The sequence below is a fragment of the Nannospalax galili genome, unplaced genomic scaffold (assembly GCF_000622305.1).
Source record: "Nannospalax galili isolate Female #2095 unplaced genomic scaffold, S.galili_v1.0 scaffold794, whole genome shotgun sequence".
Classification (NCBI taxonomy): Eukaryota; Metazoa; Chordata; class Mammalia; order Rodentia; family Spalacidae; genus Nannospalax; species Nannospalax galili.
In genome coordinates this window covers 104,642-121,558 of record NW_008334566.1, presented here as the reverse complement: position 1 = coordinate 121,558, position 16,917 = coordinate 104,642, and the positions used below count along the sequence as shown (strand labels likewise).

The 16,917-nt window shown below is 38.0% G+C and overlaps 1 long non-coding RNA gene across 1 annotated transcript; it reads right to left on the bottom strand.

The window, feature by feature from the left end:
- Positions 1–5,039: 5,039 nt before the first annotated feature.
- LOC115069653 lies at positions 5,040–9,995 on the bottom strand. The gene is made up of 3 exons (XR_003848902.1): positions 9,931–9,995; positions 8,606–8,705; positions 5,040–5,093 (listed from the first exon to the last, which is right to left on the bottom strand). It is a non-coding gene; the product is annotated as an uncharacterized LOC115069653 (long non-coding RNA).
- Positions 9,996–16,917: the final 6,922 nt, after the last annotated feature.

Here is a 16,917-nt window from a genome sequence, read left to right as displayed (position 1 = left end):
GCTGAGGATGTCATAGACCCTAGAGGAAAAAATGTCTTGTCACTTCCCTAGACCAATCCAATTTCTACTGCTAGTTAATCCAGTCGAGGTGTGATAGGGAAGCTGAATCAATGAAGTCTCCACAGTATGGTAACCTGAAAAGATCTGCATAATGACGAAGCCATTTGACATGCCAAGGTGGATGGGAGAAATTTCACAGGGTTCTACCTCAAGATGAAGAGCTATAAGGAATCAATGACTGCTAAGGGAAGGAGACACAGTTTTCTCCAGGGACAAGCTCCCTGAGAGGTAATCTTGTTCAAGTTGTAGAAGAAAGTGCATTCTACAGTCATAAAAATTCGCTTACCTCATTGGTGTTTTCTAAAGTCTGTGCTGAAGCTAAGAGCTTGTAACAAAATAGCAGTTTTTTAAAGAAAAAGTTCATTCAATAGGGCTATTCTCAAGTTCCTTAAATGCCAAGTATTCTTGCAAATGGAGAAATACGTAGGACTGAAGAACGCCTGAAGCAACAGTATCATTGGCAGTGAGGATTGCGTGTGTGTGTGTGTGTGTGTGTGTGTGTGTGTGTGTGTGTGTATGTAAATCTATGAATGTATATATGTATATGTAACAATAATAATCAAAGAAGAGAACAAGAATTTGAAAGGGAGTAGGGGGACATGGAAGGTATTGGAGGGGGACTGGGAGGGATGGAAACAATGCAAAGACTATACTTATGTATAATGTCCACAAAAATCTCCAAAAAAATTAAAATTCTACCACTAGGTAGAAATTGACCATTGTAAATCTGAAAATCAGAAATCCCAAATGCTTTAACATAAAAACCTTTTGAGCATTTAAAGGGTACCACAAGTAGAAAATTCCATATCTAGTCTATTAATTAAAACAAAGTGGCTTGAAACAACAATTTATTATTTTCTAAATGTCTATGAATTGGTTGTGTCTTGTGTAAATTCACGCAATGGTAACAGTAACATCTTGCTTGAATCTGTAGGTAGAAAATATCCTTAGGAGAAAGCTGCTGGCTATCACTGGTATAAATTGATGTTTCTCTTAATCTTCAAGATATTCATATTTAGTAGTTTGGATTAGGCTTTTTCACAGCATGATATTCAAAGTATCTAATGAAGGAAGTGCACAGATTGCAAGAGTTCTCAGAAATAAACCCTTGGCCTTGGATAGAATCATTTTTCATCACAATCTTTGTCAACACAGTCATAAAGTCAGCTCAGATTCAAGAAGGTAAAAATATCTTTTGACAGGAAAATTAGTTATAACTTGCAAAGGGAAAGCACAAAAGAGTTATGATTTTCTGGGAGGCATCATTAGAGTAAGTCCACTATACCAATATATAAAAATAAAAATAAGGGGCTAAAGAGATGTCTCAGTGGTTAAGCGCATTGGCTGCTCTGGCAGAGGACCTGGGATTGGTTCCCAGCACCCACATGGCAGCCAACAGCCATCCCTAACTCCATTTCCAAGGGATCCAACCCCCTCTTCTGACCTCTGCAGGTACTGCATGATGCAGGTACACCTACCTACATGCAGGCAATACACTCATACACATGAAATAAAAATAAAATTTGTTTTAAAAATAAGCCACAATTTTTAGCCTTTCCTTAGATTTATTCAATAATGAATCAGAGACATAAGTGTATTTGGGACATTCTGGAACATTTGTAAATAAGGAGCGACATCGCACAGCTCTAGTGAGGTTTCCTTCACTTCGTTTCATTATTCTGAAGCAGTACATTCATAGACGTTGATGCATCACACATGTCAGAAAGATAAATTAGTCTACATAGTACAGATTACAAGTTTATCATTTCAGAGTTTGTCTGCTGTGTGTAATTTTTAGAAGGAGGAAAACTAATCTGTGGAAGGGTGGTCTGAATATATTTCTTTTTTTAATTATCATTTGCATTTTGTGACAGGGTCTCCCATCTCCCTGTAACCCCAGCTGGCCTGGAACTCACTATGATGGCTAGGCTAGCTTTGAACTCACAGATATCCGCCTGCCTCTGCCTCCCGAGTGCTGGGATTAAAGACATGCACCATCATGCCTGGCTTGAATATATCTCTTTAATCAAGTATGTTGTCAATTACTGTTCCTCTCTTCACAGAAGAACCTCAATTTGTCCCTGTTCAATGAATTATAGTGAGTATGCTCTCTTGTTTAGTTTTTAGAGTCGTTCCATTTGGGAGGGGGAAAACAAATACCTAGAGAAGAGGTTATTAACCTTGGTGAAAAAATAATTGTCTGAGGACTGCTTAACGATCCCATTGCTCTGGCCACACTTTGTGCCAGCTAAATCATAACTGGTGGCATTGGAGTCACGGCATAAGGCATTTTTTAATTAAAAAATGAAGTTTATTAGTACTCAAAAAATTACAGCATATAGAACTATTCCAAGGATGAAAAAAAAACATAATTTAAAATTCAAATTCCCATAAGGTGGGTTTCTTGGTAAGCATCTCCTGTAGTCACACATGAACATTGCCATTTAAGGATTTATTTTGCATTGAAAATGAGTTATATCTTGAGAGAGGATTCAAAGGATTTACATGAAATCTACCATATATATATATATATGCATGCCTTAGTATGCTTTTTAATATATTTTTATTGAGGTTTTTAATTTCATACAACAGTTCTTAATCAAATTTAGACCTCCCACCCCCATCCATGTCTTCCCTATTCCCCCACAGGATCTCGTATATTCTGCCATACATATTAAGACCTATCCAGTCAAACATTTGTAGCCAAATGTCCTTCAGAGTAAATTTGTCCACTAGAGTCTAGTCAGCTCATCTAGAGATAATATGTAAGGCATACTCTCCTTCACCCAGTAGCAATCAGTCTCCAATAGTTCTCAGTCTAGCGTGGGCTGGCCACCCATTTCTTTTCTCCCTTTTGGGCCATTGTTTAATTGAGTTGGCATGGGTCCTGTGCTCGATGCCATCATTGCCTCTAGTTCACATGTGCAAGCTTCCAGTGACCTGAAAGCCTCTGCTTCCCTGTGTTCATAAACCATCCCAGGCTCTTACAACCTTTCTTCCCCCTCTTCTGTAATGATTTGTGAGTCATGGGTGAGTGAGGTTCTATATACGAGTCCTATCCTATACTGTGCAGCCCGTATTCTTATTGCTTTTGTTTTTGTTTTATAATTTTGTTTTGGTTTTTTTTTTGTTGTTTGTTGTTGTTGTTGTTGTTGTTGGGTTTTGTTTTGTTTTATTTTGTTTTTGGCCTTTTTGAGACAGGGTCTCCCTGTAGCCCCAGCTGTCCTGGAACTCACTATGTAGACCAGGCTGGCCTTGAGCTCACAGAGATCCTGCCTCTGCCTCCTGAGTGCTGGAATTAAAGGTATGTGCCACCATTCCCAGCAGCAGTCTCTTATTCTTTAAAACTTGGCCAGTTGTGGCCTTCTATGTGCATCACTCTCTGTTGTATAAGGAAGCTTTACTGGTGAGAGCTGATGGATGCATTAGTTTTCTCTCTGCCCCTTATTCCACTATGTTCCATGAGCCTTAGTTGTAGAGGTTCAACTGTAGATGTGCCATCCAGTACTGGGCATCTCTCAGACATAAGTTCTCTGTGTCTTACCAGTTGTACAATTCTGTAGTAGCCTCCATCTGTGCAAAAAGAAGCTTCTTTGATGAATGGTGTACAGTATGCTTATCTGTAAATGTAAGGATTGATATTTAGCATATAGTAAGAAATTTCATTTTTCTAGAGCTATGAAAGAGGGATTTCTCTAGGATGTGTGTCCTCTCTTGCCATGTATATTTGACTGTGTTTAGAGTGCCACCCATGAGTTCTCTCCCATTGAGAGGGCTTTAAGTCCAATTAGACAGCTGTTGATTGCCCCAGATAACAGTGCCACTACTACACCAATAGAGGTAGTTTGTCATGATAAGGCATTTTTTAAAGTCACCGGGATGATTCAGAAGAGCATCCACAGGTGGGAACCACTGAGTCTGAGCATCTGCTTTCACTGATTTCCTTAGGAAATCTCACAAAAAATCTTAATATTGATCAAATTCCACTCAGTTAATCAGTTAGTTGATGAAAAGAATATGCTATTTTCTGTTATGTGGGCATACTTAGTTATTAAAAAGATTATCAGGATTATCAAAGACACAAAGAGTTATTTAAAATGATTGACAAGATTGACAAAGATTTAGCCAAATTAACCAAACAAAAGAGAGAAGGGACCAAATTTAGCAAACTCAGAGACAAAAAGAGAAACATTACAAGAGACACTGAAGAAATTCAGAAAACTGTACGGACCTACATTAAAACTCTGTAATTTACTACACTGGAAAATCTAAAAGAAATGGATGAATTTCTAGATATGTACAGACTATTTAAATTTTTATTTAAATTTTTTATAATTTCAATTGAATGTTCTTAATTCCGTACAATATATTTTGATTGTGTTTGGAGTCCCCCCCCCCATCCACATGTCCCTCTTACTACTCCCTACACAATTTCATGTCCCATTGTAAGGTATGAAGGGTTCAAGAGACCAGCAGAGGCTTGTGACTGTGAGAGGTCAAGAGAGGCCATCAGTGGAAGTACAGCCTAGTTACAGTGAAGATTCTAAGGATTGATGAGGACATGGAGACGATTTGAAGTTTGACACTTTAGAGGCCAGAAAAGGCCATTGGTGAAGGTTCTTCCTCTGTTACAATGGAGACCCTGGCATATTAGGGATGTCAGAACCATGGGAATATAACTGAGAACTCTGATTTAAGACCATGCATTCACAAGCACCTAATTTTTGACAAATAAGCTACATTTATCAAAAAGACAAATGGAGAAAAGACAGCATGTTCAACAAATGGTGCTGTTCAAAGTGGATGGCTGCATGTAGAAGAATGAATAAAAAATCTATCTCTCATCCTATACAAATCTCAACTCCAGGGGCTGAAGAGGTGAGTCAGAAATAAAGAGCAATGGTTGCTCTTGCAGAGGAGCTGGGTTCAGTTCCCAGCATCAACACAGTGGCAACCAACCATCTGTAATTCCAGTTCCACGGGATCCGAAGCCCTCTTCTGACTTCCATGGGCATTGCATCATAAGGGTGCACCTACAAATATGCCAGATTTCCAGTCAGTCTCTGCTTTCGGTGCCTGCATAAAGATGTGATCACTCAGCTATCTCTGCTCAGGCCACCTCTGCCACCATGCCTCACCTGCCATTATGGACTTTTTCTGGAACTGTAAGCCAAATAAACTTTTCCTTCTAAAAGTTGCCTTTGTAATGGTGTTTTATCATAACAACAGAAAACTAACCAATACAATCAATATTACATATTACAATATTGCAGGCTGAATTTCTGTAAGATTAATTTCAAAAGTCATCTTCTGAGTATCATCAGAATTAAGTGCTGAGCACTCTGGGAATTACTGAGATATCTCTAAGGAATGACACCTCTTCTCTCCCCTCTCAGCAATCCTAGTCTGTAGTTAAGAGAGAAATAATATTACAGATACTACGTTCTGCCTCAAGAGTAAATCAGTTGTTTGCATGCACTAAAAAATGGCAATGAAAAATTAGAATCCTTTGTTTTGGTCATTCTACTAGAGTATAACTTTCTAATATAATAGCAAAAAATAAACACGGTGTTTAATAGCTTACACTAGATGATAACAATAATGCTCTGAGATAAAAATCATTTATTCACATTTTGTTTATAGTAAAGCATAAACTCAATGGATGAATGTATAAAAAACACGGTATATCATACATGCAATTGAACATTGTCTAACTTTAAAGAAGAAATTTTGTCACATGTTAAATATAGAAAACTTTAAATATATCATGCTAAGTTAAAGAGACTAGTTAAGAGAGACAGATAATGTATGATTCCACTTAATGTGAGGCACCAAGAGCAGTGTGCTGGATAGCTTCAGTTGTCAACCTGACACACCTGGGAGGGAATCTCAGTTGAGGAATTTCCTCCACTGGATTGGACTGTGGCCATGTCTGTGGGGCATTTTCTTTGACTGTTGAGTGATATGGGAGGACTCAGCCCACTGTAGGTGGTGTCTCTCCTGGGTGTCTTTGGTTGTATAAGAATAGAGGCTGAGCACAGGCCAGTGGAGCAAGCCAGTAAGAAGTGTTCCTCCGTATTCTGTGTTTCAGCTCTTGCCTGAATGTTCCCACCCTGAGTTTCTTCCCTGACTTCCTTCGGCCATGAAATGTGACTGTAGGAAGTGAGAGAAAAGAGAGCTGAAAAGGAGTAGATTTGGAGTTTCAGTTTTGTAAGAGGGAAAAGTTTTGGACGTGTACCCCAAATTGTGAATGTATTCAACACTATCTGTGTGCTTTAAATGGATAAAATGATATAAAAATAATTCTATGAGTTTTGCATAATAAAATGTTAAGAGCAAAGGTTATAAAGTTTGTCAGAAACCAGCCCAGTTGTAACTTGGGCTCTAAACTGAGCCTGTGTTTTTTACCCCAGACTCCCCTGTGTCAGTCTTGGTCCACTATCTCAGAGGCACTAGCACAGGTCAAAACTCACTGCAGTCTTGCTTCTGGGTTCCTGTGTAGGCCACCAGAAGCAAGTGAGTAAGTAAGAAGAAGATCTTTGCAGGACAAAACCTGAGAAAACCCTCACTATTTTTACCTGGAAAACAAATAATCTTTGTGATATCATGGTGACAGGCAATGAGTGTAGTGGCTTGAACAGTTTATTCCCTTTTAAAATGATTTGCTGGTTGTCACGGAAACATAGCTTTGGGTAGGCAATACTTTGTGGGTAAAGCCATCCCTGGAAATGAAATCCAAGACTATGCCTATGCTTGGCTGGTGTAGTAAGAAAACATTAATTCTAATAGCCCTACACACACACACACACACACACACACACACACACACACTGTCTTTTCATATAAAGAAAGTTGGAAACAAAATGAAGGCTAATGGCCCATTCTCAGCAGAAAGCTGCAATTTTCACCTGCGATCCTCTATTATTAAGCAATGAGTGGCAAAGCTAAGTTGAGGAATGATTTTGAGGGAGGGACAATGTAAGGCCTGTTTGTATTCCTCTCAGATAAAGGATTAATTCCTCCCAGATGAGGGATTAATTGTTTTACTAAAAACTTACAGCACAATGTGCACTGCAGTGACATCACCTACTGATATGCAGGCATGCCTGAGTGTCACTGACAACTACAAAGTTTCCTGAATATCTCATCAACTTGGAGAATACTGGCCCAGATTTAAATAAAGCTTGTATCTAATAAAGTTAAAACCTAAGTGGGATAATTCCAATGGAAGCTAAGTAGATACTGATGTTTTCTCCATCATCTGTATGCTCTCATTGTCAAGTCTTTGAAGGGAACACAGCATCTTCAATTCTGTCATTGGGCTTTGTCTTTGAGATCCAAGTGGTAACCCATATAAGGGTTCAAATTATTACTGTAATGTGTTTTTTTATTTATGATAATCAGTCCATGAGTCTTGACTAAAACGAAAATTGAGTACTGTTCATCAGCTATATTTAAAAAATCAGCCTTCTCTAATATTGAGCCTTTAGTTTTGAATCAATTTATGAGATGAAATTTGTTTTCAAAGTAAACCGCTTCCTTAGAGAAACTCAGTTCTTCATATAAATATAGTAGTGCTAATCCATTCTTCCATGCTCCAGGTAAGTGAAGTCAAAATGCAGGACTTCCTCTGGCTCCCCTCTGCATAGGGATGCAGCCCCTAACTTGGGAACATTGGGAGACTGCTGGGTTTTTAAGTCAAATGAATGTAAGAGATAAAAATAGATCAGATTAGAAAGGGCAGAGATTGAAGACAAGAAAGCAAGGATAAGAATAAATAAATAAATAGTCCTAATCTAAACAGTGACAGTAGGAATGGAAGGGAGTAGCTGGATAAAAGGGCAATCAGAGAGACAGTATGGAGAGAATGGGAAGCTGGTGAATGAGGTAAGCAACAAACCAAAGGATTATCATCTGTGCCATCTTCCTTAAGCAGAAGCAAAATTATACTGTTCTGCTTAGAATCATCCAGTTGCTCCTCAATGTACTTGCAGTCTCAGCTCCACGGATTTACAACACTTCATACAATTTCAGTCCACATCTGCAACTTCATTGTTTGGTTGTTTACAATCTATCATTACTCGACTTTTCCTCCCATCTCAGTGCCTACATGCTTTCTAGTCCTGCTTCATGTGAAATTTATCTCAATGTACTGAGATCCCAACTAGGATCCCCTTCAAGCTCCTCACAGAAAGATCTGATAACCCTGAACATCAGCAAGAGCAGTTACTCTAGGTCATCGTTTTTTGTCCTCTACACAGCACCTCTGAGTACCTAACATTATCATTTGCTTCTTATATGATTAAGCTGTCATCTCCCTACTGGAATATTAGGTCCCTCAGGCACCCTATTAACAGTGTCCACCACATAATGCGCCTTCAGAGAATAGTTCATATTGGAAATATATATTCATAAACATTTCAAATTATTGTAGAGAAAATAACACTCTGACAAAAATTTTGGTTTGAGATTAAATTATCAAACTCACCTTACCCATCAAGTGCATGTTCTATGCATTAGCCTTTTCCTCGCTGTGACAACATACCTGACAGAAACAGTTGCAGCGTATTCCCTCCTGTAATCATGCTATTTGGTCAGTGGAGGAAGGAGCATCAAGAGTCTAGTTTGTGCTATACAGAGAGACCCTTTAAAAAAATAAAATGAAAAGTTAAGGAATGGGAAGGGCATGGCAGGGAGGAGTGCTCACATCTAGGCAGTCAGGAGAGGGAGAGGAAGGAAAGAGGGGCTAGGAAGAGGATAAATACTTGTGATCATAGGTTCCCTGCTTTTCCCCTTTTTATTGCATTCAGGACCACAGCCTGTGGAATGGTGCTGCCCACATTCAGGATGGGCCTCCTTCCTTAGTCAATCCTCTTCAGAAATACTCTTACAGACACACCCAGAAATATTTACAGGGTACTTTTAAATCCAATTATGTAGGTGATCAGGATGAACTATTATGAACTGTGGTTCTTATGCAGAAGTTGGAAGTATAAATTTTGAAATCTAATAACAGAATCATTGCATATTGAATTCTATAAGAGCCATAAATGCTTTTAACAGGGAAGAATTTGATTGAAATACTCAGAAACCAATTCTTAATCTTCAGTAAGTAAACCAGCTGCATAAAACTTTATCCTGAAAATGTTATTCCTGAGAATTAAAAAATTGTATTCAGGAGTCATATTATGCTAAGAAAGAGGTTGGTGTGCTTACATCACCCATGCCTTCTTCTGCGCTCTATGGTATTTTATTGCATTATTGGGAAATCTTATTTTTTCAAGTAACATTGATGGGTTTATTTAAGATAAGATTAGTAGAAGTAGAAAGGGAAATTACTTCTAAAATATGAAACATAAAATTTATTCAAAGTTTTAATATTTGCAAAATTTAAAAGCAAGTGTTTCCATGAAATTGGTACTTTAAAAGCCTTGGTATTCATGTGTTAGTTATGTCAAGAAAGTCAATGCCACTTCCGAAATGGCGGTTGGCACCTTTAATCCCAGCACTTGGGAGGTAGAGGCAGGCAGAGCTCTGTGAGATGGAGGCCAGCCTGGTCTGCATACTGAGTTCCAGGTCAGCTGGGGCTACAGGGAGACCCGATAGCAAAAAACAAAAAGCGAAAAAGTCAACATCCTGCCTTTTGCCTTTTGCATCTTAATAGGAGGCATATGAATTCTATATTATTTATTACTGGAAACTGATAAATTTATACTTTATAATGAATCTAAATAGAGCAAGGGAGAAATATTAGGAATTAATATGTAAGCTAGAGGGAGAGAATATTGTTAGAAACAAAAAGAAAGAAGGATATCTGGAATCGCATGCTCAAGGAACTGAAAAGGCCCTGTTTACAGACAGTATTTTTACCTTCTTCTATCATTATCTAGTATATTTCATCGTTCTGTTGCAAAAGATTTTAGCAATGGTTTGTGTCATCTACTCAGGATTTAATGGTTATTCTTCCTTGATGGTGGAAAAAAAGAAAAAATTGCTCATCTGTAATGAAATCAAGGTAGAATGGAAAAATTTACTGGGTTGAGTACTGATAGTCACATATCTACAAAATGATCTACATGTTCCAAACATTGGGACCTGTGCAACATGTTTACAAACCTTTCCCTTTCCTGTCTAACTACTATATTTATTACTCAGGCTATCAGTATTAATTGGCATCATAAACTAAAACATTTACATTTCCAAAAGCAAACGATTCTTAACACAATGGTTGCTAAGGCAACAGCCTAACAGATACATACAATCCATTTCCCTATGGTATTATATAGAAATCAGAGCACCACAAATCCAGCTACATCCAGCTCCTTGTAGAGTTTCTCAGCTTGAAAAATATGTCCTTAGAAAGGTGGTTTGTTCCTGTGAAAGCACACACGATTAGACTAGTGACAAACTTGAAATTAATCATTTGAAACAAAACAGGCACGATTTTTATAACCTTCAGATGATCACTGTAGAGAGTTATACAAAATAATTCTAAAATTGGGTTAAGATAATTAAATCATATTTCAAGCAATCTAGGTGATTATACTTACGGAAAAGGAGGAATTTTTGTTACTTTCAATAAAAATGTAGAGGATTTAGATGTGTACTATATTTAGAAACTCTAATAGCTGTATGCAGAGGCTGGTAGGAATCTAGTCTATCTCTGGAGCTGAGGAATACAACATTTTCTAACCCAACCTTTATTCTTTCAAGGAATCAAGAGTAAGTCTTTATCACCTTGCTTTAAATCAGCCCTTTTCTAATATTGTTTAAAATATTGTTTAAAATCCATAACAAAAATGTGTACTCAATCATTTTAAAGTGTACAATTCAGGAGTGTTCATGAGTGTAAAAGGCTTTCCTCAAGACACTGTCCTCAGTTTTTCAGAACATGCACTCATAGATGTGATTTCTGAGTGACATGATAGCTCTGTTTTAAGATTTTGGAAACATCATATATTTTCTATAGAAGTTTTACCACTTTACAAAATCACCAATGTGTATGCAAATGTGTTCATTTTCCCATACATTATAAACATATATTATTTACTTGTTTTCTCTTGGTTTTTTTCTGATAAGAGCTATCCTATTGGAGATGAGAGATGACAAAAAGATAGGAAATGGCACCTTTTATTATATCTATTTTTTTGTTGTGAAAACCACTTAGCAACTTTCAAATACACAGTACATTATTATTAACTGCAGTTAATACATTGTACAACTGATCTCCAGGAGCTGTTCATCTTCTCTAATGAAAGTTTTAATTTCTATCTCTGTGGTGATTAGTGATATTGAGCATCTTTTCATAAGACAGTTTGTCCATTGTATATTGCCTTTGGGGAATTTCTATTTAAGTCTTTTGCCTATTTTTAATTGTGTTATCTGATTTTCTTATTGTTGAATTATGAGGGGACTTCAGAGTTCTTAATAACCTCTGCAAAATCCTTTATGCCGTATAACTTGCAATTCACAGGTTCTGCTGATGGGTGCAGACATATTTGGGAACAGTTATTCAGAGGACCACAAATACATGCTTAAGGACTTAATTTCTTGTCAGCTCACTGGCTCATTTTGTAGAAGGATTTTAAAAATAATCTGTCTGGTTTGTACTTATTTTGTTTACTAACCCAGTTTTAAAAATTGACCTAGTTTCCTACTTTAAATTACCTGAGTATCAAAATCTAATTCTCTTACTTACAGTATTGATTGTTTATTGCCATAGGGATGATATTTGCTTATAGTGGTCCTCCTTGATTCCATTTAAAAAACTGACTGGATGCATCTACTTTCTGCAGGGTAACTGCATAGTTTAAACAGCACTACCAATATCTATTTTGCAAGTAATCACAAAAAAGGATTTTTAAGCTCTCTATCACAGTGCATTTCTTTATTTTCAGCTTTATGGGTATAATTTCCAAATAAAATAGAATGTTTATGATATATGACATGATTTTTATTTGATGAAATAATAAAATTAAGCTACTAAATAAATATATCACTTCTAATATTTATTTTTTGTTGTGAAAACCTCTTAGCAACTTTTAACTATATAATACTTTATTAACTGCAGTTGCCACATTGTACCATTAGTCTCCAGGAGCTGTTCTAAATGAAACTTAGTGTTCTTTGGTCCACCTCTCTGTACTCCTTACCACAGTCCCTGATAACCACTATTCTACTCTGTGGTTTTATTTTTTTTATAGTCTGTATAGAAATGACATAATGCAGTAGTTGCTGTTTTGTGATTGTCTTACTTTGTATAATATAATGTCCTCGAAACTCACAAATATTTGTATAAAAATACTCATTTCTTAAGGCAAAATAGGATTCTATTGTATATAGTTACCACATTATTATCTATCAATAGGCATTTATATTGATTCTTAATTCTGAATAATGCTATAATAAATACCAGAGTGAAATATTTCTTCATTTCCTTTTTGTTATTTACCTAGAGGCAAGATTGATGAGTCGTGGTAGTTCTATAGTTAACCTTTTGAAGAACCACCATATTGTTTTCCATATGGCTGTTCTAATTTATGTTCTTGCAAATAATAGACAAAGGTCCTCTTTTCTCTGCATCTCCATCAACACTTTCTGTGTTTTGCTTTTTTGATAAAAGCCACTCTAACAGTTGGGAAGTAATATTTTACAGTGAGCTTCACTTTTTATGGTTTGGCTGTGATGTACCCATTCCTTTCCCAACCATCCTAAGCATTCATGTATTTGAAACATGGGCTTTAATGTGGTGTCACTGAGATGGTGGGACTTTTAAATGATGGGGCGTAAGGCTGGGCATGGTGGTGCATGCCTTTAATCCCAGCACTTGGGAGGCAGAGGCAGGTGGGTCTTTGTGAGTTCAAGGCCCGCCTGGTCTACGTAGTGAGTTCAGGTCAGCTGGGACTACAGGGAGACCCTGTCTCAAAAAGACACACACACAAAAAAGATGGGGTGTAGTTGGTTATGGCAGCACATGCCTTTAATCCCAGCACTTGGGAGCCAGAGGTAGGCATATCTCTGTGAGACTGAGGCCAGCCTGGTATAGAAAGTGAGCTCTAGGCCAGCTGGGGCTATGGAGAGAGACCCTGTCTTAAAAGAGAGATGAGGGGGCAGAGTGGGAGGTCCTTAGGTCATTGAAATCTCCTTGAAAGAGATTAGTATTTTGCTCTTGAAATCCATGAATTAAATTTTCTGTCTTTTTAAAAATATTTTTTTATTGTTTGAGAATTTCATGCATGAATATAATGTGTTTTGATCAAATCCACTCCCCTACATCTCCTTTTTTGTCTTCACCACTTTTCCCTCCAACTTCATGTGTTCTTTTCTGTTGTTTTATTTTGTTGGCTTTTGGAGACAAGGTCTTTCTATATAGCCCTAGTTGGCCTGGAACTCACTATGTAGATCAGGCTAGCCTCAAACTCACAGGAATCCACCTGCTTCTGCCTCCCAAGTGCTGAGATTAAAGGCATGGGTCACCATACCTGGTCTGTACTTTTTTTTTTAATTTGTTTTTTAATGTATGCAAGTGTTTTACCAGCATGTATGTAAATGCATGGCTATGGAGACCAGAAGAGGTGCTGGATATCCTGGAACTGGAGTTTCAGACAGTTGTTAGCCACTATGTGTCTGCTAGAAACTGAACCGAGGTCAACTACAAGAGCAGCCAGTGCTCTTAACCACTAAGCATCTCTCTAGCCCTTATGTGCTCTTTTTTCAAACTCACTGAGTCCACTCAGTGCTACCTGTATGTGCAAAGGTGTAGGACTCTACTGGTCCTACATGGGTAGCCCTCAAGTGTCTACATCCATGAAGGAAACTGACTCTCCCTTCTTCAGCAGCCATCAATTACCAATAGCTCCTCAATTAGGGATGAGACTTATAAACTCCTCCCCTGCTCCTGCTGGGATTTTGTCTGGCTTGATCTTGTGCAGGTCATGTGCATGCAGTCCCAGTTGGCCATTTCAGGTTCTTGAGAGCACCTGTCCTTAGTGGGTAGTTCATGCTCAAGTCTTTTCCCTAGTTTCTGCTCAGTTGAACTAAGCTCTTCATTATCACACATCTGCAAAAATGGTGATGACTGCATAGGCTGGTTAGCAAGCACTTTTGTATACGATGTCTAGATCAGTCTGTTTGTTTGTTTATTTGTTTGAGTACCAAGGATTGAATCCAGGGTTTAAAGCTCCCTACCACCAAGCTATATCCTCAGCCCTTTCATTTTTGTGCATTTCATAGGGAACAGCTCAAACAATTTTAAACATCTTAAAACCCCGTCCTCAATGGTACCCTCCCATAGCCCGCCCCTTCCACTGGAGCCCATATATTTGGTCATCCCTGTTAAGGCCCACTGGGATATCAGTGTCCCCAGCTGTTCTCCAGTGCAAGTCCATTCACTAAGTCTAGTCAACCTATCTAGAATCCCTTGTTTTAGGAAGATTAGCAGCAATCTGTTACCAATTCTTCCAGATAAGATTGAGGTCTGCTGTTCATTTGCCCAGTTCTATCCTGGGATATTGTCTGCCTGAGTTTGCATGGGACTTGCATACGCTGACACCATTGCCACAGAAGCCTATGAGCAGGTTCCCAGGAGCTTGTAGGACTCTGTTTCCATATGGTCATGTACCTCCTCCCTGACTCTTACAATCTTACAATTTCTGCTCCCTCTTTCTTGATGGTCCCTGAGTCTTGGGTGAGTGAAGTTTAATAAAGGGATTCTGTCCAAGGATCAGCATTCAGCAGAATCTTGATCTCTACACTTTGGCTATTTGTGACCTTTTGTGTAGCTGGCCCTCTGCTGTATGAGGAAGCTTCAATATTGAGAACTGAGAGATTCATTAGTGTCCTCTTCATTATCCCTGTTCTATGTTCCGTGAGCCTTAGGTGTAGAGGTTGCATTGTAAATGTGTCACTTAGGCCTGAGCAATTCATAGATAATGTCTGTGTGTGACCAGTTGTAGTACTTGGTAATAGTCTCTGACTGGTGCAAAATGAGTTTCTTTGATGAGTAGTGACTGGGATATTTGTCTGTAAATATAAAGATACATAGTTTGCACATAGTAAGCGATCACATTAATCTAGCAATGTGATAGTCTTGGGGTTTTCTCTAAGATCTATGGCCACTCCAGCCATGTGTATTATGTTATGTTTACATTACCATATTTGAGTTTCCTCCCTTTTGACTGGACATTTAGTCAAATTAGGTAGCTGTTGATTACCTCCAAGATAAGAGTGCCACTGCTGCACCAGTGATGTATGCTGTGCTGGCCATTGATATGGTTATTTGGTTTTGAAGCTGCCATGATAACTCCTCAGGCACCAAGCTGATGATGACACCATGCTATTGAACTTTCAAAACTGTGAGCTAAATAAAATCATTTTCACTATAAAGTTACACAGCTGCATATATTTTGTTAGGGTAACAACAACAAAAAAGGCAAATATACTTGCTTTCCCTTAATAATTAGTGGTTTTGAATACTGTATTGTATCTGCTGGCCTCTGCCCAGTTTGAATTGGTTATTTGTATTCTTCCTACTAAGTTGTTTGAGCTCCTTATTTATTTTGAATATTAGCCTCTTATCAGAAATATAGCTTGCAGACATGTTCTCCCATTTCATAATTTTTGTCTTCAGTCTTTTATCATTTTTTTACTATGCAAATGCTTTTTGGCTTGATGCAATTTATTTATCTATTTTGATTTTATTGCTTTTACATTGGGGGACAATCTTTAAAAAAATCATTGCCTAGATGGATGGCAAAAACTTTTATTTCATTTTTCCAGCAGTTTTACAGTTTTATATTTGATGCTTAATTACTGGCAACCATTTTTATCATTTTGAATATGGTATGAGACAAAGGTCTAGCTCCATTCTTCTGCGTGTAGATTGTCAGTTTTCCCTTCACCACTAACGAAGAGATTGTTGGTCTTCTCTCCATTGTGTGTTCTTTGGGAGCTCTCTTAAAGCTCAAGAAATGAGGTAGAGATCAAGAAAGGAAGATATCCAATATCGACCTCTGACCTACACAAGCACATGCAGCCACACCCACCCTCACACATACAAGGATGCATGCATGCATGCATACACACACACACACACACACACACACACATGCACACACAAGTTGTTTATCCTTTGATGTTTTCTCTTTTTCTTTTCCTTTATACAGAGAGACTAAATTAAGAAACTCTTAAATTACCATTACCTAATCAGAGATCAAATAACTTAATGCCTAAATTAAATCAGAGGTTTTGCTTAATTTCTTTTCTTTTCCACTTTATAATTTAATCTCTTTGGAGAAAGTTTGGTGTATTATAGTTGCTTTTACTGTATACTACCACCCCAGAACCAATTTACCTCTGCTTTAGGTATCAGCAGGGCACATAGGAAATGCATCATCAAGAGCACCAGGCAAGGAATCCTTTGCTATTCAGCTGTGGCTATGGGGTCAACAGACATTCGGGCGATTCGTTTCTCTGGGGTCTGCCAAAGCTACAAAGATCTACTTCAAATGAGGCCACATATTTCAAGGGCAGTTTGTATCTGATGTCTGAACATGGCAAAAATACAAGGGAACCAGCCATTGTAATCCTGACTGAGCAGTTTTGATGAGCAAAATTCACTGTAGAGCTGCCTACTTGTTTGATAATGACTCTTCGGGACTTCATGATAGCTAGGTCCTTCTTCCCCATTCCACTTTCCCCTTCTTTTCACCAAGGTCTCCTACCCACTTGCATTACAAACCACTTCTCAGTTTTCCAGAGAAACTGATCTGAAGGAGGCAGCCCAACTGGGTGGTTGAAGATTCTCTTCCAAGATGGCTACTTCTCAGAGCTAGGGTAGAGGCTGAGGGAAGCTTGAGC